This window comes from Leptopilina heterotoma, unplaced genomic scaffold (assembly GCF_015476425.1).
Source record: "Leptopilina heterotoma isolate Lh14 unplaced genomic scaffold, ASM1547642v1 Lhet_278, whole genome shotgun sequence".
Lineage (NCBI taxonomy): Eukaryota > Metazoa > Arthropoda > Insecta > Hymenoptera > Figitidae > Leptopilina > Leptopilina heterotoma.
In genome coordinates, this window is record NW_025110986.1 from 2,935,106 (window position 1) to 2,960,548 (window position 25,443).

The following is a 25,443-nucleotide window of genomic DNA, read 5'->3' on the forward strand; positions in this document are numbered from 1 at the left end:
CTCCTCAAAAAGTATAACCGTTCAACGTTTACGGCGCCACTGCTGCGTTTTATAAAGGGGAAACAGCGCTCTCATGCCAAAACAAACGGCTCTCTTTTTTTTCTCTCCGTGTATAGAATAATATGTGACAGGTACACACTATAGTATTAGAAGTTTCATAGCTGAACACTTTGGGACTCAACACAAGTTATCCCATTCATCACACCGAAAAAAATCTCGATGGTATTATTAACTATGACCCTATAGTTAATCTTAACCTAGTAAAGGTAATAAGGATTCCTAATCATTATGGTTAGTATCGCTAGGTTGATTCAACAAATTTAAGCCTGGAAAAAACAACCCTGCAAATCCTAGTCAAATTGACTAGGATTTTAGTAATTTTGCCTATTTCCATAATGCGCACGCGTCTGCTTCTGTTCTGACAGTGTTTACCTCTATATCTTTCGCGTCATTTATTGTGATTTCGTAAAACGATTTTTTATCATTACTCGCGTCTATTTTTTGTACATAAAATGGAGTTGATGTAAATACATCAAAATTGCTGGTTTCTCGGAACCTCTGGAAATATAGATAGTCCATGTTTTAGAAAGTAAACTATTTAATTATATTAGTCAATTCTTTCAGACTTTTTTGGTTAGGTTTCAATATAAATCGTCGAAATTTTTACGCACGTGGTGACAACATTTTTACTATTTTAATCGCGCAGTGTGTTTGAAAATTTACCTTTGCAATAATTTGTGTATTTAAATTTATTTTCATTTGAATGTCATAAATAATTAAAAATAAATAGTTTTTGACAAGTGTATAAAATTGTGTACTCGAAATGTATAAAACATCATCTGATTAAGTATTGTATTTTGACTCGAAAATCTAGTGTCTATTAAAAAATTAAAATACCAAGTCGTGTTTAGTGTAGTGGTTATCTTTCCGGGTTTCAAAGTGCGTATTCGTTAGGTTCAGGTGTTCGCGTCCCCCCTGCGTCAAATATTTATTTCATGAGTTTAAATTAATTCCAAGGAATTTAAATACAAAGTCAAATATAAATATGTTCAAATACAATAATTAATTTTTTTCTTTTTTCTTTTAATTAGTTTTTCTCTTTTATTTGATAATAAGAATTTGATTAGCAATTTCAAATAATTATGATACACAGTGTAAATCTAATATTATTCTCCTAGTCAATTTGACTATTTTTTCCTGATTACATCGACTAATTTTCCTGGTCACTTTAACTATGCTTGAATCTTATTACTTTGACCAGGATTCTATAATTGGCTCCTCTCGTAACTAGGAAACCTAGTCAATTCCTGGTATACGGGTCCTAGGCATTTTTTTCGGTGTATACACGGAAAGAAAAAGTCCGTCAACCATTAATGGATTAGTATATTACTTTGAGACGGGACACTTTTTCCGCTGATGGTTACTTAACTTTACTTAACGATTGAAAACGAGTCATGGATTGATTAGAAGGCCAGTATGTGACCAATTGTTTTAGATTTAATGCTATGCTGAATTGTTATTAATGGCTGTTTGAATGTTTACGAATCATTAGTGAAAGTTTGTGAAACGTTAGTTGACTCGTATTCTAAATCGGCGCTCTTCACTAGCGCATTGTTGCGCAGTGTACCGATGCGCATTTCTTCCGGTTTCTCTATAGTCCATGTGTTTTTGCTGTCTGCTATACATATCCCTATATACTATTATGTGTAATGTGAATATTTAACTTAACTAATAATTTGCAGTTGAATTGCGTCTAGAAATTGACCTCGATGAAAATATATTTTCTTTTATATTTCTCGCTAATTAAAAAGTAGTTATTAGTGCAAAATCATTTCTCACAAGTTGTGAAAAATTTTGTTATTTGGTATATAAGAACAGTTCGCTTCTAAGCTTAAAGTGTTATAAGTGTGCGTTTCTACGTGTAGTTATTATAAGTGCGAAAATGTGTTGGTCTAAAGCGTCTAAGAGTGTAAATAAAATATCGGAACTGTGCAACGAAAAAAATGTGTTCATTCTGTACCAAATAGTGTCTAAAATTAGGGATAATTCTGAAAGAAGTTGAATTTTTTGAATGCTTTTGATAGTCATAGAAAATTTAATAGACAGTTTTCTAAATTTTAGTGAACGAGTTTTATATATTGATGAAAGTTTTCTAAATTTTAGCAAGCAACTCGTCACTGATTGTGACTCAAAGTATGTTATCCATTCAATGATTTTGTGTCCCGTCTCAAAGTAATATACTAGTCTATTAATGATTGACGGACTTTTTCTTTCCGTGTATAAAATTGACGAAGTGAATAAAAGGAAATACTCGTTTCGCGTTGCGTCGGCCATTTATTTTGACAGGTTCCGCGCCTGCGTTCCTTTATTGTGAAAATTTCGAAGTAGAGGACTGAGTCCAGTTTCTCTACTATGCACACTGCAGCGCGCCTTATAATCTTCGCCTGTGTTTCAATGCTCTTTACATTGAAATTTGGAACTAAGGCCCTCTATACACTATACGCATCACCCTAAGATGCTTGATGGAAATGAATTAATATACTTTTACTAGACTGAGTCCTATTTTTTCAATATTGACTCCCAGTTTTTCAAACTCCATTTTTCTCAGTGTTCGACTCGCGATGATCAATTTCTTCATGTTTTATTATAAATAATATTCTTTGTTAAAAAGGTTTGAATTTGAATGTTTGAAGAATTTACTACTACTACTACGGAAAAAAATAATGATTGAATATTTATTTAAAAATGTAGTTATAGATGTTTTCGAATAATTTTACAATTGAAGAAATTCGTAAATAAATGTATAATAGAACATTTTTTTGAATATTTAATCATTTTTTATAGTAAATGAGAATATTCTTTAGAGTCCGGGAGAAAGTGAAAATATTGTCTGGAAGTCTGGGAAAAGTCAGGGAAAATTAAAATTAAATGTTTGTGGGAACCCTGTTATTAATCATAGCTAGTTAATTAATAACTACAGTTAGTTAATTAATAATTATACAATTAATTAATATTTAAAATTGGTTAATTAATAATTATAGTCAGTTAATAAATAACTGTAATTAGTTAATTAATAATGAACAAATAATTGTAATTTATCTATTATAATGAACAATTATTTACTTAAATATAAAGAACAATAATTAATCAATTTAGTAATATGATTTTCCTTTGAGTTACAAATGTTTATCGTAATTAAAATATTTAAAAAATGTCTCTTCCTCTCTTCCCCTCTCGATTTCTCTCTGAAGATTAACATTAAAACTATTCATTTACTGTGTTTAGTGTTTATACTCATTGCCTTAATGTTATCCTCTTAGAATTAGTGAGTTCAATGTCTTAAATGTGGTTCGTTTCTGATAACCCTTGAGGAAAATGTGAGGATTTATTTTAAGGCTTCCCTTTGATGTTTTCAGTGAGGAACTCGAGCAATAGGCTTAGTGGGATTTCAGAGTCATTTGTTTAGGCAGATTAGTAAATATATATATATATACCAATTCGCCTTTGATTTAAAGCCTAACAGTAGGAAGCATTTATTGACGTATTAATACTCTTAATTGACGCTCTAAAAATATATTAGACATTAATAATGAGCTGGTCAAACAAACTTAAACAAGGAAGTGTTAAAATTTTTAATGTGTAAATCTTCTTCTCTATTTCTTCTTCTTCTTTTTTTGAAGGCCCAATAATTCTGAGTAAACAGATCATACCTGCGACTTTTATGGTTTATTATGATGGATCTTTAAACGATTCACAAATTTCTCTTGTAGAACCTGTTTAGTATTCTTTACACACAATTTTTTATGATCCATCTTCTTGTTAGAGGATAATTATTACTTCTTGCTATAATTGTCCAACCTGTTGTGTTGTACTTGTTCTTCTTCTTTTCATTTTTGTTTAGTAATTCCACTTTGGATTATAATTATTTCGGTTCAGAGAAACAATTACTTAGAATTCTGGAAATTAATATTTAACATTCTGTATATAAATATTTGGACATCGAAACGGTAGTGATTTAAATTCACGATCCTTGTCCTCGAATACAAAAACCGGTCGAAATTTCTACACCTGACTAAAATTAAATTTTCCTAAAAGTATTCATGTGGAAATTTTTAGTCAGATGAAACATAAAATTTCCATAAATTGCCAAAGGGGTAAACATGGCAAAGTGGAGGTAACTTCTAACCAGGAATTAGTTTATTATTTACTAAAGAGTATTTTTGAATAGAAGAATGAAAATACTTATCTGTCATCTAAAGTGGAAATATCGAAGTAATTTTTTTAGAATTTAAACTAAAAATTGTGTGATACAAAAGAGGCACTCTGACAAGGGGTGAATTACACACTCGAATAGAAGAGGTAGGAAAAAAATGCGATCACGCGCTGAAACCATATAATTCTTTATTTGTGACGGGTTGGAAAAGAGAAATAATAATAATAACAACAGTAATAATAAAAAAAGAAATGAAGAAAAAAAACTATAAAGAATGATACTGGTGGGACAACCTACGGGCAGAAGTTGACGCGTTACGAGTTTGTGCAGTCTTTGATCCCTTTCAGTGTCATAAAGCTTTTGGTATGTGAAAAACGAAGAGGTAACAATGCCCCCGAAGAGAAAACAACCTCACTTTTTTCCATTTCAACCTTCTCCATATCTCTTTTCAATTCAATCTTCCACTGATTTTCGCATCCTTCGTGCCTGCTCTCTCGTAACCCCTCTCGAGAAATAACATATACGAATATATAAAAGACAGACGAGTCCAGAACTTAAACACTAGTTTGTATGCACGCTTTTTCAAATGCTTTCTTTCTATTTGCTATTTTCACGTGTATTGAATTTAAATTTTTTTTTGCATTTTCACTGAGAGCTGAGAAAGTTTATTTGAATGACTGGTAATGTAAAAAAAACTTAAAGTGTATTTTTTGCTACCTGTGTAAAAAGGCTCAATTCTGGAATTAAACACTTCTTCACCTGAGAACGCCAAGGTCACCGCTAGATGGCAGTTCAGTTGACAAAACAAGATTTCACGCCACTTGGTGATGACCTTGGCGTTCTTAAGTGGAGAAATTAAACCATCATTTTATCTCTTAAAAACTTTTTTTATAATTAAAAAAAATTGAAAAAGATAATAATTCTAATAATATTTTCTGTTCTTTTTGTTATAGGTGAGTTAAACAACATATAATTCGTGTCGAGTTTATTTCGTAAGTGAATATATATTGAAATATAAAATGTGTAATAATATATTATGTACATAAGTAATACATAATAATAATAATTATATCTTTATTATTACTATTAATAATTAGCGCAACTACACCCGCGTGAAATTTTTAAGCCCATTGGTAGTTACAAAAAATTTAAATGAAAATTTATTGTTTTTTAGAAAATATCATTTACAATTGTTCAAAAATACGATTATATTTCAAAACAATTTTTAAAAGTAATAAAATTATAAATTCTTTCAAATGTAAAATTCATTTTAATGAAATTTGACAAAACTTTTAATTGTTTCAATTTTTTAAACTTACTTTCGGGAATTTCATTATCTTCAACAAAGAATTTTAAATACAATTTTTCAAAAATCTAATATTTTTTTTTGAATTTCCACATTAAATTATTCAAAAATTCAATACCTTCAGTTAGACAAATATTTAAGAACTTATTGTTATTTATTTCAATTGAAATTTCGAATAACTTTAGTGTAAAACCTTTTGAAATTTAATTATTTCTTAAAATTACAACTGCAGAGAGAGAGAGAGAGAGAGAGAGAGAGAGAGAGAGAGAGAGAGAGAGAGAGAGACTTGTAGTTTTCGAGTAGGTATCTACTTCGTGTGCACTGCGTTCATTTTTCGAAATAACTGGACTGAGTACTAGTTGTTTAATATTCGCTTTCATTATTCGTCGGTTGGGTGCAGAAAGGTGCCAATTCAGACTATGCGTGAAAAACGTGCCGTTTCAAAAAACATTTGAAAAACCTGCCATTTGAGCTGAGATATGGAAAACAAGACAACTCAGAATTGACGTTCATTTTTTTAAAATTTAGGTACAAAAAAGAAGTTGTGTATTAAATAATAAATACACAGGATATACCTACATATATTCTAACGCACACATAATTTATACACAAATAAACGCAAATACACGACGCATTGAATCGCACGCTGGTAGTAGGGACCTGGAAAGTCTCTTACACGGAGAAAAATTTTCTGTTAATAATTACAATAGTCGAACAGTACTGCTCGGATATGTGACCACTTTTCGTAATGCCTAAAGTAGCTTCGTTGTAACAATTCTGTAAGTCGAACGTACTCATTAAAAATTTATTTGAAATAAATACGAACTAAATATGAGTTAGCACAAAGTCTATGTGACTGATTACAATAGTCTACGTTAAAAGGAAATCTTGGATTCTATCCACATTTGCAGCAATCTAAGGGAATCAGTGATACAGTCTGTAGTAGTCTTTACAACAGAACTATTGTAAAATAAGGTGACCGCGGCTGCCTTGCCTTCTTATTTTACTATAGTTCTTCGTAAAGACTACTATTGCTATATTTCTGATTACAAATGACTGTTGTAAAGTTAAAAAAGAAAATTTTCAACTAAAATAAAATTTTTTTGTAATTCATGACTTCTAATCATGTACTGCACATTAATTTCACTCTTCCAAGACTACCCACTTCAAGATTAATTGAGGCCTTGGATCCAATAACTCGCCCGACGCTCGGAGGAACGCGCAACTCCCAGTCAGTGAGCAGTGAGCGCCTCTGGGCCACTCACTGCTACCCGACTGGCATTAGCGCGTGTCTCCGAGCGTCGGGCGAGTTATTGGATCCAAGGCCTCAATTATATTATTAAACTAGACAATTTCACTAAACCCTAAGTACATAAATCTAACTTAAAAACTAGAAGAAGAAGAACTTTAAAACTAAACGCATAACATAATAATGATCGCTATTTACACATATTTATACATGACTTAAACTTCCTTATATACTAACTGCTATGAAAGTTCACCGCTTGCGAGAAAGACTTATACCCTTTAAATGTAAAAAAATCACTTCGTTCTCAATAATTAATACAATTATTGTTCATTGTTAGTCTTTAATATTGTAAGGTATTTAATAATATTAAGGTATTAATATTGTAAGGTCTATTTTTTATTACATTTCCATAGTGAAAATTTTTTTTTCTAACACACGCACCGAAGGTAAAAGATTTCTTGCCTGTATAAATTGTTATATAATTTACACAACTTACGTAAGTTACATAACTTACGCAAGTTACGTAAATAACAAAAGTAAGTTATATAAATAAATAAGTTAGCTTACGTAAGTTACGTAAAATATAAGTTGCATAAATAATGTATGCTACGTAAAAATATAAGTTACGTAAATAACGTAAGTTGCACTTACGTAAATAACTTAAGTTACGTAATGGACGAATTATTGTAAATTGCACTAATTAGGTAACTTACGTACTTTACGCAAGTCATAAATCACAAAAAAAATTATTTTAGTTGAAAATTCTCTTTTTTACTTTACAACAGTCATTTGTAATCAGAAATATAGCAATAGTAGTCTTTACGAAGAACTATAGTAAAATAAGAAGGCAAGGCAGCCGCGGTCACCTTATTTTACAATAGTCCTGTTGTAAAGGCTACTTCAGTCTGTATCACTGATTCCCTTAGACCGCTGCAAATGTGAACAGAATCCAAGATTTGCTTTTAACGTAGACTATTGTAATTATAACAAGTCTCTGCGTGAATGCCTATCGTACCCTTTCTGAACCTGTACATCTAAACTATTAATGATTCCAAAAAATAAATTTCAACACGATTAATACAGTGTTTGGATTCATTAAAATAACTATAGTAATAGCTCCTACTAAATTCTTAATAAATTACATAGTTTTCATAATCATTACAAAAAGTGGTCACATATCCGAGCTGTAATATAGACTATTGTAATCATTACGAAAGAAATTTTCTCCGTGTATATACTAGACTTTACTTTTATTCAGCGCTTGTGAGAAACGGGGTCGGCACATCTTTTCTTTCGATGAAGTTCGGGAATTATTATGAAATTTAAACTGGAGTTCTCCTTGATTAGACGCTTGTGAATACTATTTTAGAAGAAATATAATTTCTACGACAAAATTTCGATAATATTATAGACCAGTCCTGTATTTCTCCAGGAATTTATTTACAATGCTGATTTTGAAAGTCTCACAAAAACCGTTTCGTAATTAGTTCGGAACGATTCAGATATACTTACATTGAATTTCTAAAAATTTCTGGAACTTTGCACAAATCCTCAATTATGGAACAAATTCAGGAATTCTTACAGAATTTATTTTTTCCGTGCACAGGTATGCCTCACACTTAGGCTGTTTTCGGCGTTCGCCCCGCGTTAACTCTGAGTTAACTTTGGTCCAATCATCTATAACATTCTGTTGGATCTACCAATCACAATTAGCCTGGAGTTAACTCGGGGCGAACGCCGAAAACAACCTTAGGTACCCCATTCTGCCCCACACTGCATATTAAAACAAAATGCAATGCTTCCAAGTTATTGTAAACAATTAAGCAATCTATTCTATTGGAAATTATTCTAGAATAAGTGCTGAAAAAGATCTTACACCAAGTTTGTACAAGGTGGGCTTGTACTTATATGGACAACGTGACTGACATTCTAATATTAGATTAATTTCATTAACTAGCCCATATATACAAATTTGAAAAGTATATCATTATATTCAAACATACATCCTTCAGACTGAAAAAAAAACTTTTTAGTTAAATGAATCTTAGTACAGAAACAGAAGGAAACTCATGCAATAGTAATAGTTCTTTATTTCCACTTTTTTGAAAAAAATTTTTTTAAATTGGTATAAGGGGTCGTCTATATACCACGTGGACAGTTTTTCAAAGATTGTTGACCCCCCCCCTCCCCCTTGTGGACACAAAAATACATGAGATCGTGGACATTTTCAAACTTTTTTTACCCCCTCCCTCCCCCCAAAAGTGTCCACGTGGTATATGGACGACCCCTAAGAGATTCAATGTCCATTCTAATTTTAACAGCGATGTACAAACATAATATGAACTGATTTTTATAAACACGGCGCCCCTAGGACAAATTTTCTACACGGAAAAAAATTTCTTATAGAAAACACAAACTTTTTTGTAAAATATACAAATAGGTTAAGTTGTGCTTTATGCAGGCGAGTTTTGTGTTTCCAACAAGCTGGTTTGTGTGCACCACAAACCAATCTGTTATAACACCAAGAAATCCACGCATGCGCAAAAAAATTCAAGTGAACGTCTGCTTGTCGTCTGCTGCGTGACTGTTTAAGCTGTTGAATCATAAACTGAAGTTTGTGACAAGACTCATTCTGGTTTGTGTATTTCCCAAACTCAGCCGTTTGTGGATACTACAACCGCCGTTCATAGATGGCACAGGAAATCTTGTAATTTTCACAGGAAATTTTTTTCCGTGTACTTGACACATGGCTGACAAAAAGTTTAAAAAAAGCAATGAATAGTAAATTTTTAAAAAATAAAATTCATAAGTTTTTTGTTGTACAAAAAAATGTCTAAAGAAAAAGTGGTTTGTTTCTGCAAAAAATGTAAGGGAAAAAAATTTTAAAAATATTTTTTTAAAAATTGTAAAAAATACAAAATTTTTAAAATTTAAAAGTTTTGTATTTTTGTTGTTTTTCGACGAAATGAGCTGCCCATCGAACTCAGGCTTCACTTTTATGGACTAAAAAAGTCTCCCAAATTGCAAGTCGATTCATAAAAATTTATTCGAGTTATCGTCGAGACAAAATTTTCTGCAGACAGACAGACATACAGGCAGACAGATCGACGACAGATCGACCGACGAACCAGGTCGGGGAGGGCAACGATTTTAACTTTTTTTTGTCACGGATTTTTCGACAAATCCGCGACAAAAAATCAAAATCATTGCCCTCCCCTTTCTGGTTCCAGTTGAAAATAATTTCTTATGATTCCTGACATTAGTATTTTTAATAAATGTGGAAAAAAATTGGATCTGAGGCGGGGAAATAGAAATTGTTTCGAAATTTCTGAATTTTCGAAAAATCCGTGACAAAAAAAAGTCAAAATCGTTGCCCTCCCCGACCTGGTTCCACTTGAAAATAATTTCTAATGGCTTCTAACATCAGTATTTATAATAAAAGTGGAAAAAAAATTAGATCTGAGGCGGGGAAATAAAAATTGTTACGTATTATATTTTTCGTCGAACAAACGTTGGTAACTTCGGTTTCATTGATATTATATAGGTGATTCTCCGCGTAGCGCACAATTTAATGTCCCTCATGTTTTTTAAGAAATCAGTTTCATATATTGTAATAATTCTAATGGGGAATAGTAATTTTTATGATGACAAATAAAAGTCTATAGTTGTTTTTATTTAAAAAATTATAATTTTGCGGTGCCAAAACTTCATGGTGTAATCAGTCCCTACTACCATTTTATATATTAAATTTTATTTTTTCAGTAAAATATGGTAATAAATATATTGAATATTGACATTTTCTTATTGCCCAAGTTAGTGGAATTTAGAAAAATATAACACTTGTGAAAAAAAAATTATTTTTTAATATTTTTGTAGTTATTCCTTGTCCCCAGTTTTCGCGTCATGGTAAAATCACTTCGTAAAATTGCATAATTTATATAAAAAATCAAATCGAAAAATTACTTAACATTAATAAAAAGCAACAATAAACACTCCTAAGTAAATTACTGCAAGAGAGGTACCCCATTTTGCCCCACTCTCCCCTATCCACAAACGGCTGAGTTTGGGAAAAACACAAACGAGACTGTGTCTTGTCACAAACTTCAGCTTATGATTCAACAGCTTAAACAGTCACGCATCAGACGATCACTTAAATTTTCTTGCGCATGCGTAAATTTCTTGGTGTTATTATACGGAAAAAATAAAAGCAGATTTTACGAAACTGTTACGGAGCAGCGGATACAGCTTTTTACGAAACTTAGTTTTGTAAAATGTAAGGAATATTTCAGGATAAACTTCAAAACTATTCAGTATAAACTACGAAAGTTCTGTACTTTATCCTGAAATATTCCTTACATTTTATAAAACTCAGTTTCATAAAAAGCTGTATCCGCTACTCCGTAACAGTTTTGTAAAATCTGCTAAATTTATTTTTTCCGTGTACAGCTTGTTGGAAACACAAAACTTGCCTGCACAAAGCACAACTTAACCTATATTTGTATATTTTACAAAAAACTTTGTGTTTTCCATAAGAAATTTTTTTCCGTGTAATCAACAAATTAATTCAATAAATTAGTAAAAATATTCCCTTTTCAAGGAAAAATAACAATTTTGCAAAATGCATCTAGAAAAATCATTTTTGTATAAATTTATAACCTTTGCTTCAAATTTTTTCTGTACTGCCAAGTGTCAACTTAAAATAGAAAAAATGAACGTCAACTCTGAGTTGGCATTTCTTTCAAATCTCAGCTCAAACGGCAGGTTTCTCAAATGTTTTTTGAAACGGCACGTTTTTCACGACTAGTCTGAATTGGTACCTTTCTGCACCCAACCGACGTATTGACTTGTGTTTTGTACACTGCCACGTTCTTTTAACAATTACATGAGAAAGTAATTTCTCATTCTAATTTTTTATACTCTTATTCCCTCTCAGACTATTTAAACAGTTTTGTTTAAGCTGATGAATGGGATAACTTGTGTTGAGTCCCAAAGTGTTCAGCTATGAAACTTGTCACATATTATTCTATAAAGGGGCCATCCATAAATCACGTAGCCTCTTGAGGGGGTGGGGGGGGGGTCAAGCAATTGACTACGACAAAAGGTTTATAGACGGCCCCAAAGGAGTACTACACTGATTGCATAAATCATTTTCCCATTTTTCTCCGTGTAAATATAATTTTATTATATGGGTGATTCTCCGCGTAGTGCACAATTCAATGTCCCTCGTATTTTTTAAGAAATTAGTTGCACATATTGCAATGAATTCAAGGAGAAAAACTAATTTCTGTGTTTACAAACAAAAGCCAATAGTCGTTTACATTTAAAAATTTATAATTTAGCTTTAAAAGCTGTTTTAAGGTGCTAAAACGTCATGGTATGGCCTGTCCCCAGTACGATGTATATATAAAAAAATTTTATTTTTAATAATATACAGTAATTAATCTAGAAACTATTCATAGTTTCGTATTGTTATGTTCGTAGAATTGTGAAAAACAAAAAACTTGCGAAAAAAATTTATTTAAAAATTTTTTTTTAATGTTAATTCTTGTCCCTCGTTTTGCGTCATGGTCTGGCCTTTTTATAAAATTGTATTATTTACACTACCGTCCACGAGTATCAGGACGATTACATTCGATTCTATGAAAAAACATGCCATCACTTTTTCAATCATATCTCGGAAATTAAAGGAGATACAAAAAAAACTTAAATACGGTTAGAAAGCTGATTAAATTCTGCGTAAAATAAGCCGTCTTTGAAGTCATTTCGTTAATTATTTTTCCATAACGCGGTGCAAAAAAGGTTACGAATCTGAAGTCAGATTTTCAAAATTCAAAATGGCGGATGCAATATGTCGGACGAATTTTAAAAAATTTCTTGAATTCGTTTGAAACTTTTTACTTGGGGATTTTTGGGGTCGCTGATTACGAATCTGAAGTCAGATTTTCAAAATTCAAAATGTCGGATCCAATATGGCGGACGAATTTTAAAATATTTCTTGAATTCGATTGAAACTTTTTACCCGAAGGTTTTCGAGGTCGCTGATTACGAATCTGAAGTTCAATTTGCAAAATTCAAAATGGCGGATATAATATGGCCTTAAAAAAGTTCGATAAAAATAATTTTGCAATGCGGGACGATTGGGTGGCCTTGCAAAAGGCCGATTGATATAATCTTTAGAGAAAGGTAGATTATGCATTTTGAGTCCCTCTAATTATGCGCTTAAATTGTGCACAATTATGCGGAATTATGCGCTTAAATTGTGTACAATTATGCGGAATTATGCAACTAAAAAGATGAATTCTGCGTTAATTATGCAATAAAATGAGCATGATTATGCAGAATTATGCAATTAAAAAGAATTCTGCTTCAATTATGCGCTAAAAAATGTTCATTTTACAAAATTATGCTGCATTTAAAAAAAATTTTTGATTTGGAACAGTTACTGGTTATTTTTCGAAACCAATTTCCCGAAAGGCCCTATCCCGAATGTCTAAAATCCCAAATACCTTTTTCCCGAATCTAATTTCCCAAAGATTTATGTACCCAAAATTTTTTTTTGTTTTTTATTAAAAATAGATATATGTGCGACTCCAAGTAAGAATTTAGTTTTTTTGGAGTAAGTAAACCAATTGCAATAAAATTCAGGAATTTTAATCTACACATAAAAAGAAATGTTTCCACCACACTTAATTCAGAAAAAAAATGAAAAATTGTTTATATTATGTTTATACAAATTTTTATAAACAAAACAGGTATTAAATAATAATTAAATAACTCTTGAACGACCAAACGAAATTGAATGAGGCAAACACTAAACAAATCTTTGCTGTGGTTTCTTTAAGATTCCGAAAAAAATTTTAACAACGGAAACATCTTTATACTAATTAGACATTCAGACACGGCCTTTCGGGAAAATGACCGGAAACGATGTTACTCATCATATATAGTACTTACTGCTTTTTAAAATTTAAGATTTATTTAATTTTTCAATAACATTTAACAAGTTAGTTAATAGTTTAAAAACTTATTTATTTTATTATTTAATTTAAAAAAATATTTTAAAAATAAAGAAACTAAAAAAAAATTTTCCATGGTTTTTAGTTAAAAAAGCACTATTTTGAAAATTTTGAGTCTATTCTGCGATCATTATGCAAAAAGAGTACAATTATGCAGTGAGTAAAAAATTATGCAATATTATGCGCTCTAGAAACATGTTGTAAAAGGTTTAAAACATGAATTAACATAATATTATAATGTTTCTACTTGATTTTAAAAAATTATGCAATTATGCAATCGCATAATCTACTTTTCTCTAATAATCTTGCAATGCGCAATTATTAAGTGGTCTTGAAAAAAGCCGATTGATATAATATTGCAATGCGAAATTATTAAGTGGCCTTGAAAAAGGCCGAATGATATAATATTGCAATATTCAATTATTGAGTGGCCTTGAAAAAGGCCGATTGATATTTTATTGCAATGTGCAATGATTGGGTGGCCTTGAAAAAGGGCGATTGATATAATATTGCAATGTGCAATGATTGGGTGGCCTTGAAAAAGGCCGATTGATATTATATTGCAATTTAAAATTTCATTATGCATCTCGCTTCTGAACTAACCTACTGCAACTACGACTTTGCCGCCTTGCGGATAAACAAAGAACTGTAATGTAAAACGCGCGAATTTTTGAAAATGATGTAGGCTTTGTAAATAATAAAGAGCAAAATAAAGATCAATCAGCATAAAAAAAATTGAGTCTATATAATTTAAATAATATTTAATGCAAAATAATCAATATTGTTTTATTATTTAATTAATAAAACTGAAAAAATAAATAGATGGTAAATTGAAATTTTCATTAAATGAACACGATTTTTTTGAAACTTTTTACTCGGGGGTTTTCGAGGTCGCCGATTACGAATCTGAAGTCCAATTTGCAAAATTAATAATGGCGGATCCAATATGGCGTACGAATGTTGTAAAAATTCGTTATTCTTGAGAAATTTCGTAAAAGATTGATGGATTTTCATAAAAATATTTTCTCGCGGGTTTTCGGTGTTGTTGAATACGAATATTTTGTCAGATTTTTAAAATTTTAAATGGCGGACATATTATGCCAGACGACTTTTTGAAAATCATATCCAATTCACTTGAAAATTGCTATTTCAGGTTACCAAAATCTCCAAGTAAAAAATTTCAAGCGAATTCAATAAGATTGTTCAAATTCGTCCGCCAAATTGTATCTGCCATTTTAAATTTTGCAAATTGGACTTCAGATTCTTTATCAGTGACCTCGAAAACCACCGAGTGAAAAGTGTCAAGCGAATTCAACGGATTTTTTAAAATTCGCCCGCCATATTGGATTCGCTATTTTGAATTTTGAAAATCTGACTTCAGATTCGTAATCTGCGACCCCAAAAATCCCCGAGAAAAAAGTTTCAAGCGAATTCAAGACATTTTTTTAAAATTGTCCGCCATATTGGATCCGCCATTTTAAATTTTTAAAATCTAACTTCAGATTTGTAATCAGCGACCCCAAAAACATTAAAATATATTTTGACCCAATATTTATGTATCGTTTTTTAAAAGTAATTAATAAATATATTTACTTATTTTCGAGTTTAGCCTCTTCTAATTGACGTAGTAAGGACGGCATTTTGAATTTTCAATTCTGCCACTTTACAATTGAAAGGGGATGTCATGACGAGTATTTTCATGTGCATAACTTGTATTTTGATTGCATACAATTTTGGGCACAGCTTTGGGCCGTTTGACGTGAAACGTCCTATACAGATAATTATTATTTAATTTGCCTGTAAATATAACAGGTGCTTTTATTTTACCATGGCTGGATAGTATTGCCGCAAAGTATATACAGATATATAAAAATTATTTGTTTAAAAAATAGAAAAATTATAAATATTTTGTCCGGCCCACCACTGATATTACTTCCTCATAGAGGAAGTATTGTAATACCGAAATTTTTCGAGTTCGATTTTTTGACATATATTATCTTTATGTTATTTGACCTCAGAAATTCAAAAATGACATTTTAAAAAAATGTCATTCCGTATGTGTGTGTGCGTGTGTAAACATCACATTTTCATAAATATCTCGAAATCATGAAGAGCTTTTGGGTTGAATTTTTTTTTACATTGTAGATCTCACCTGCGGACATAAAGTGAGAGTACTTTGTAATAGATTAATAAAGTTTAACTAAATTTTTTTTTTTTAATTTTGCAAAAAAACGTTTTTTGCCCATAACTTTAAAAAAATGTTAGGACACCTATTAATGTTTTTCCATAATTTTGCAGAGTTTTTTTAGACGCATCTTTTGAGCACTAATTGAACATTTTTCGTCCATATTAACCGGAGTTATTAAACTTTTAAAAATAAAAAATTTTGGAAAATAAGACTTTTTTGAAAATTTTGTTGAAAAACGTAGAAGTAACTTTAAAATTATCGCTACTAACTTGTAGAGCATTAAAAAACGCTTCGATTGACCTATTTTTGAACCAAATTCGATAATAAATTTCGAAATTATTAGTATTTTAAAAACCAAAAATTGTAAAAAATGACATTTTCTCAACTTTTTTGTTTGGAAATTTTTGTTTAACTATTAAATTATTGTAACTATCTTGTAGGGTATTTAAAAATACATTGATTGACTCAAAATTCAATCACTTTTACCATATTTATAAAAAGTTATTCATATATTTCTATTATTTTTATCTCCATGAGGAAGTAAAGTGTTCATGAAATGAGCACCAAAATTATAAAAAAAATATAAAACTTGGCATCGGTTTTTCATTTATAAACACTAAATTTGAAGATTCTATATTGACTTTTACTCAATTTGAAAAAAAATCAGTAATAGTAATAACTAAATTGTGCGCTACGTGGAGAATCACCCATGTATAATAATATTTGAATCTCTAAAAAAATGTATTGTTTATGAAAATAATTATTGAATTATTGCGAAGTAATTTATAAAAAGTTTGTAAATATTGAAAATCACTGAAATGAGGAAAATTTCTGAAAATAATTGAAAGTTTTCCAAGAATTTTATTAAAATTTTTGAAAATACACTGTAAAAAAGGGAGTTAAATATTCACTCCCCAGGGGATTCTATAAAAGTCGCACGCATTGGGGAGTTAATGCCAGGGGAGTTAAATAAAGAGTGTTAAAATTTCACACCCAAATGCTAACTCCCCAAGGAAAAAATAACTCGCGCGGGTGTTGAATGAAGGGAGTTAGAAATTAACTCTCTTTTGGAGTTGATTTTTAACTCGAAAAATTTCACTCTCGAGTCCGTTAACTTCCTAAATTGTTTACAGTGTAATTGAATTCTGGGTGTCTATTAACTTTCATTCTTCAAATTCCTAGTTCTTTCCCGGGTTTTTCCCGGTTAATGGTAATTAAATTCTGACTTATAAAATATTAATTTTTGTTTTTTTTCAATTTTTTTACCAAATTTTTTAAGATATCAGAAAAATATTTATTTCTTTAAAAAAATCTAAAAAAGCATAAATTAAATATTTTAATAATTAAATAGAGTTAAATAGAAAATTAATATAGAATTCAATAGAGTAAAACACTACATGATTCTTTTGATTTTTCATTTTTTCATTAAAAAGGTTATTAAAGAAAAAAATATAGGTAATTAAGTTTAAATAAACAATAACAAATTTTTAATTATTCACTAGAATTTTGTGAATTGGACAATTTTTTTTGCAATTGTTAAGAGAAACCGGATGCAATTATCACGCGTGACCGTGACAAATTGATCCTTCATTTACCATGTGCCACTTTTCTCGCTTATTATAAAATGCAATTATAAATTTTAACAGCTTGTCATATGACAGACAATTTATTTTTTCGCATTAAAAACAATGAAAATGTAAGTGCTCTTCTCATTATATTAAATTGTTGCTCAACAGAAAACAAAAAACCAACTTCAAAATTTAGTCATTTACAGAAGAGAATCCATTTAAAATCATAACTCGAAATTCTTATTTATAACTATATAAAAAAAATTTTTTAAATTTACTTTAAACTGCAAGTAAAATTTTATCAAATTTAATAATCTATATGATTATGTATTGAAATTAACCCTTGTGTTCATACCCGGGTACCCACGACTACACGGAAAAACTTTTTTCAAGAGTTATTACGAAACTTATTCAAGAACTCAGGATATGGAAAAAAAAGAACTTTTTTTTATAAAAAATACAATGTTCATTAAAGAATTTTCAGGTGTTTTTCTAATGGCTTGGAAATAATTGTTCTTGACGCTATGCGACTGAATACTTCAGTGACTGCGCGCTGAAAAAGTCCCGAAATATTTAAGAAAGAAGACGTAGAGTATGGTAGAGTAACCAATAGGTATACAGAGCCTGTTGGCTTAAAGCGCTTCAAATATGATCTAAAGCTATAACATCGTAACGCGTCCACAGCCGAGTGGCATAAGTCAGAGAGATCTTTCTTAAAATTTCGAGGTCACAAGTTCGACTACTCACAGCTTAAAATAATATTTCTATCTACAGTTTTGTAGCATTTCTTGTTTCTTTTCCATATCCTGAGTTCTTGAATAAGTTTCTAAATAACTCTTGAAAAAAGTTTTTCCGTGTACATATATTTTTCCATTTTAGTCAAATAAATATTAAAATTTCGTCTCAGTGCTTTAGATCTACGTTACTTATGTTTAATAAAAGCAATTTTTTCATTAAAAAAAATTATTTTTTTTCTAAATAAATAAAAAATTAGTTTAAAGTATAGATATGCAGTGACTGCATTCCAGGTACCTGAGACAAATTATTTAAAAATTCATTAGATTCACTTGAAATTTGTTACTCGGGGGTTTTTATGGTCACCGATTACGAATATGATAACAGTTTTTATAAATTCAAAATGGCGGATCCAATATGGCGGACATTTTTGAAATTTCATTAGATTCACTTAAAACTTGATACTCGGGGGTTTTTGTGGTCGCTGATTCCGAATCTGATGTTAATTTTACAAAATTCAAAACGGCGGATCCAATATGGCGTTTTCTAATCTTCTACTTTTTTGAATTTTAAAAAACTGACATTATATTCGTAATCAGCGCCCCAAAAAACCCCCGAGTAACAAATTTCAAGTGAATCTAATGAATTTTTAAATAATTTGTCTAAGGCACCCGGAGTGCAGACAATGTATATCTATACTTTAACCCCTTAACTGTTTGAGGAAAATACAACATGATTGTCCCAAACTGCCCAGCGGAATCTGATACTTTTTCAAATAGTATAATATATTTAAATTATAACTAATTATTCAATTATTTTCTAAAATATCATTAATGACCCTTATAATTTCTTATAATATTGATATAAAGAAAAATGTCTATCAATTTATATACGAATTATATTTATTTTGAGTGATAGTGAACACGACCCACGGGTGGGTCGGAAACAGTTATGGCCATACTTTTTCATGACCCACCCGTGGGTCGGAAACAGGCAACGGGTTAAGGTAGTTTTCCGGCTGCTACTCTTGTAAAAATTGATTTTCGGTAGACTTTCTTCAAATTTTGAGAAAGTGTTTCTTCGGGTGCCCTTTAAATGTGGTAAAAATTTCCAAACCCTTTGCCATGTCAAAGAACGAGATATTGTGGTTGACATTTTTTATTTTTAACATAATCGCATGTAAAAGTTAAAGTTTGAACTTGAAGAGTAACATCCGGAGAATTACCTTAAACTAAATTTTTATTTATTTATAAGAAAAAAAGTTTGTAATGAAGAAATTGATTTTATTTAACATGAATAATGAAGAACACAAGGGTTAAAAATCTCAAGATATAATTTTTTATAAATTACAGTAAAATATAATTCAGAAATAATTTATTAGAAACTAGCACAAATAACGCGCGCTAAAGCGCGCGTGAAGTTTCTTGTTTCACTTTTAACATATATATAACAATAATGTATAATTTTTACATTACATGTCACATGAAAATTAATGAAAGCGTGAATGCCAATAAGACGATAATGAAAAATATGTTCATTACATTATTTTTGAATTATTAATTATCAAAAATAAATTACATTTAATTACAATTAATTACTTCCTCATAGAGGGAGTATTGTAATACCAAAATTTTTCGAGTTCGATTTTTTGACATATCTTTATGTTATTTGACCTCAGGAGTTCAAAAATGACATTTTTGAAAAATGTCATTCCGTGTGTGTGTGTGTGTAAACATCACATTTTCATAAATATCTCAAAATCATGAAGTGCTTTTGGGTTGAATTTTTTTTTAAATTGTAGATCTCACCTGCGGTCATAAGATGAGAGTACTTTGTGATAGATTAATAAAGTTTAACTATTTTTTTTTAGATTTTTAATTTTGCAAAAAAACGTTTTTTGCCCATAACTTTAAAAAAATGTTAGGACACCTATAAATGTTTTTCCATGATTTTGTAGAGCTTTTTTAGACGCATCTTTTGAGCCCTAATTGAACATTTTTCGTCCATATTAACCGGATATATTAAACTTTTAAAAATCAAAAATTTTGGAAAATAAGACTTTTTTGAAAATTTTGTTAAAAAACGTAGAAGTAACTTTAAAATAATCGTTACTAACTTGTAGAGCATTAAAAAACGCTTTTATTGACCTATTTTTGAACCTAATTCGATAATAAATTTCGATATTACTGGTATTTTAAAAACCAAAAATTGTAAAAATGACATTTTCTCAACTTTTTTGTTTGGAAATTTTTATTTAACTATTAAATTATTGTAACTATCTTGTAGGGTATTTAAAAATACATTGATTGACTCAAAATTCAATCACTTTTACCATATTTATAAAAAGTTATTCATATATTTCTATTATTTTTATCTTCATGAGGAAGAAATGAAATGAAAATGAATGAAATGAGCACCAAAATTATAAAAAAAATATACAACTTGGCAGCGGTTTATTTATTTGTTATTTTGTTTCTAATAGTTTTCTAGTCAAACTTTATTAATATTATTTTCATGTCATTAACATTCAAAAATTCAATTATTCAGAAGAATTCTACACAAAATCACTATTTTTCTAAATTTATTCAGGGAAATCAGGAAAAAGTCAGAAAATTTTGTCAAAAATGCTGGAATAATATTCAATTTCAAGAATTCATAAGAAAATTCTAAATGTTATTCTTCAGCATTGAAAAGATTTTATATATTTCAAACTCTTCCTGTTTTTAACAATAATTAGACTTTACAGATTTAAAATTGATTTTCTTAAATAATTTAATTTTTGAAAAACTATCGAGAAAAAATGATTTTTTATTAATTATTTTTGAATAATTTTTTATTTAAAAATTAAAAAAATAATTGAATTTTATGAAATTTGTATTTAAAATTTTTTTATAAATAATATAAATAAGTAGTAAATGTCACGCCCGCCAAACAAAGTATTTAATTTATTATTATTATTATCATTACTCAAAAGAAATTCGATTATCTTTACAAAATTTTAATAAAAAATTCTTCGAAAAATTTATGAAAAATTACAAAAATGTTATCTTTTGAAATTATTACAGGTTACAGCTAAAAAACGCACGCTAAAGCGCGCGTGTAGTTTCTCCTAGTATTAATAGATAATTAATAATAATGCCTATTAACAATAAAAACTGGTACTTAATCACTTAACTACTTAATAACAAAAATAATTCAAAAATTTCGTTAAAAATTGAAATTTACAAAATATATCACTGTTTTGCTAACTTTGCATAAAATTTCATATTTGTGCCTTCAAAAAATGAATTTAGAAATGTTTTGATAAAATTCTTTATCAGAGTTAAATTTTAAAAAATTTTAATTATTCAATAAATTATTTATTTTTGCATTTAAATTATTGAATTATCTAATAAAAATTTATTTAAAAATGAATTTCAGTTAAAGTTCTACATAATCATTGAATATTAAAAGCATTATAGCATGAATTTTAAGAAATAATTAAATTTTAAAATGGTTCCAAATCAAATTCTTTAAAAATTTGTATTTTTCATACTTATAACTAACAATTCTGTAGAATTAATTATTTTTAAAAAGTTTAATTGGATTTATTCTGAAATTATTTGAAGTATTTATTTTTTAATTCGTATTTAGTTGAAGAATTTCTGAATAATTTAAATTTCGTAAACAAATGGATTTTAAAATTTTCAAAGAACTTTTTTTCAAAAATTATTGAAAATAATTTATTCCTGTGGGGAATATATTGTATAAAATAAAATAAAGGAAATAAAAAAGTACAAATTAAATAGGTACGTTATATATAAAATGACAATAAGAACACATACAAGTTCCTCCAGTCTATACATATATATATTATGTACAATACATAAAGCTTTTTATATTGACGTCAAGCGAGAGACTAATTTTCTTTAAAATCCGATTTGGAAGCTTTCCCAAGTTTTTTAATCTGCATCGTCCACGTGCCTTCAGACAAAGCCTTGCAAAACGCGAGACAGCAGATTAATTTACATACAGAGTGATTACTTTGAGTAGCAACGCGACTGACCCGGTTTCGCTAATCAAACTGTGGACAATGAGATCATGCACGGTGAAGCGTGACCTTTCCTAATATATATACACCTATATATCTAACTTAAATCAATTTTTATATTACACACAAATAAACCTATTTTAAACAAAAAAAGAAAGAAATATTTTTACTGTTGCAGTTATTTCCGCAAAATCAGGAATGAAACTCTATATTAGGGTGTCCGTTATTTCCCAAGCTAGCTATTTTCATTTGGGTATCGTCAAAATCGTTTCTTTTTGACCTAAAAACAATTCTAGAAACTAGAAAAAAATTTTACGATGCCGTTTAACCCTGCCTAAATAACAATACTTTTCCCATTTAATTAACATGGGATTTTTGCACTTTTTAGAAAATAATTTTTATTTCTTTTATAATACTCTTTGACTAACCAACAATGCCTGATTTTGCTTCTATTATGATTCCTTTAGACAGAGAAATTTTCATATTATCGCCAAAAATTTATTACACAAGTTTTAAAAAGGTCAATTTCATTTTTATTGATTTTTCTGATTATTTTGCTAAATCTACTTATTAATTAATTTTTATTAGGTATTTCATTGAAAGTTTCTTGTTTTATGCATCCAATTGGACCATAACAATAATTTAAATTCATAAACTATCCAAGAATCACACAGTAGACTAAATCCATTTCAAATCAGGCAGGTCGACTAACTTTATGTTATAGAAAAAAAATTGTTTTGCTTGTCATTTTTTTTTCTTTTGAGTGTAATTTAATTTTCTTTCTTGGGTCTTGTAGATGGTCTTGTCCTCTTCACAATCCAGTTTGAAATTTGAAAAAATATTTAAAATTATAAAAAAGGGGATGATTTTCTGAAAATAAAAAAGATCAATTTTCTCAAAAAGACCACCTTTTTTGTTATCAAATTTTTACAACAAAATTCTTAAAATAATTATGAACACTTCCTATGAATTTCAATCGGGCTAAACCATTCTGTCAATCAAGAGAATTTTTTTTTAAATATATTTATTTTTGCAAATTTTTAAATTGTTAACTGGCATTTTTAAAAACAAATGAATCGTTATAACATTGTTGACGTAAACGTTAACAATTTAAAAATTTGCAAAAATAAATATATTTTTAAAAAAATTCTCTTGATTGACAGAATGGTTTAGCCCGCTTGAAATTCATGAGAAATGTTCATAATTATTTTAAGAATTTGTAGTAAAAATTAGATAACAAAAAAGGTGGTCTTTTTGAGAAAATTGATCTTTTTTATTTTCAGAAAATCATCCCCTATTTTTATCATTTTCAATATTTTTTCAAATTTCAAACTGGATTGTGAAGAGGACAAGACCATCTACAAGACCCAAGAAAGAAAATTAAATTACACTCAAAAGAAAAAAAAATGACAAGCAAAACAATTTTTTTTCTATAACATAAAGTTAGTCGACCTGCCTGATTTGAAATGGATTTAGTCTACTGTGTGATTCTTGGATAGTTTATGAATTTAAATTATTGTTATGGTCCAATTGGATGCATAAAACAAGAAACTTTCAATGAAATACCTAATAAAAATTAATTAATAAGTAGATTTAGCAAAATAATCAGAAAAATCAATAAAAATGAAATTGACCTTTTTAAAACTTGTGTAATAAATTTTTGGCGATAATATGAAAATTTCTCTGTCTAAAGGAATCATAATAGAAGCAAAATCAGGCATTGTTGGTTAGTCAAAGAGTATTATAAAAGAAATAAAAATTATTTTCTAAAAAGTGCAAAAATCCCATGTTAATTAAATGGGAAAAGTATTGTTATTTACGCAGGGTTAAACGGCATCGTAAAATTTTTTTCTAGTTTCTAGAATTGTTTTTAGGTCAAAAAGAAACGATTTTGACGGTACCCAAATGAAAATAGCTAGCTTGGGAAATAACGGACACCCTACTCTATATATTAGAAATAGTAGAAAGTTTCCTTCTAAATTATTTATTTGTAAAATGGAAAATTTTGATCCAATGGAAGGTAGATAAATAACAACAGATAGTGTTATTTCATTTATTTAACAGAACACCGACGTTTCGATGACATGGTTTGTCATCCTCTTCAGGTTAACTAAGAACAATTTTACACCAATTAAATTTTTTTATAAAATTATCACAAATTAGAAAAAATTGGACAAGTGCGAGTTGTACTCGCACTGCAATGGCGGGTTCCACACACAAATATTAAAACAATACTTGCAACATTGATCGGTAATTGGTAGAATTAAAATAAACAATTATAAAAATATATTAAAATCATTTGATAAAAAAAATAACTAAAAAAAATTAAAGTATTGTATATCTAATATTGTAAACAATAATAAGCAGAGGAACTATAATTTTGAAAATTTTGTTCCTCTGCTTATTATTGTTTACAATATTAGATATACAATACTTTAATTTTTTTTAGTTATTTCTTCTTATCAAATGATTTTAATATATTTTTTTAATTGTTTACTTCAATTCTACTAATTACCGATAAATGTTGCAAGTATTGTTTTAATATTTGTGTGCGGAACCCGCCATTGCAGTGCGAGTACAACTCGCACTTGTCCAATTTTTTTTTATTTTTAGTTAAGAAATTAAAGTCAGAAAACAATCTCTCATTCATTCTCTTAAAATTTCACTCTCTTCCTTAAAATATTTAATGCCACGTGTTTAAACTAAAAAAAATTTAAAAACATTTTTTTTTTTTGAAAAAAAAATTTAAAAAAAATTTTTTTTGATTTTTTTTCAAAAAGTTTCTTAAATAAATTTTTTGTCGTCAGACTGTAATAATACACTAGGATACCAATTTTCAGCTGATTAGGTCAAATAATGTAAAAGTTAGAAAAAAAAATTTTTTTTTTAAATTTTTTAGTTTTTCCTTGACAACGCTATGGCCATCATTACATATCAAGTTCTCTATATTTTTCCTGTAATATTCGAGTAAAAATACACCAGCATGCAAAATTTCAGCTCTCCATGTCGAATAGTTTAGAAGTTAAGGGGGGGGGGGGGAATGGTCACTTTTTATGCATTTTTGGCCAAAAATCTTGTTATTTCCTTGACAGGTTTATGCCCATCACGTCCAATCACATTCGCTATATTTTTCCTGTA

The 25,443-nt window shown here is 29.0% G+C and overlaps 1 protein-coding gene across 7 annotated transcripts in view; it reads left to right on the top strand.

Annotated features, from left to right (window-relative positions):
* Window positions 1-25,443, top strand: part of LOC122504074 (mucin-17-like) — a 1,014,141-nt gene that overhangs the window by 104,162 nt on the left and 884,536 nt on the right. The gene's annotated exons all lie outside the window — the stretch shown is intronic.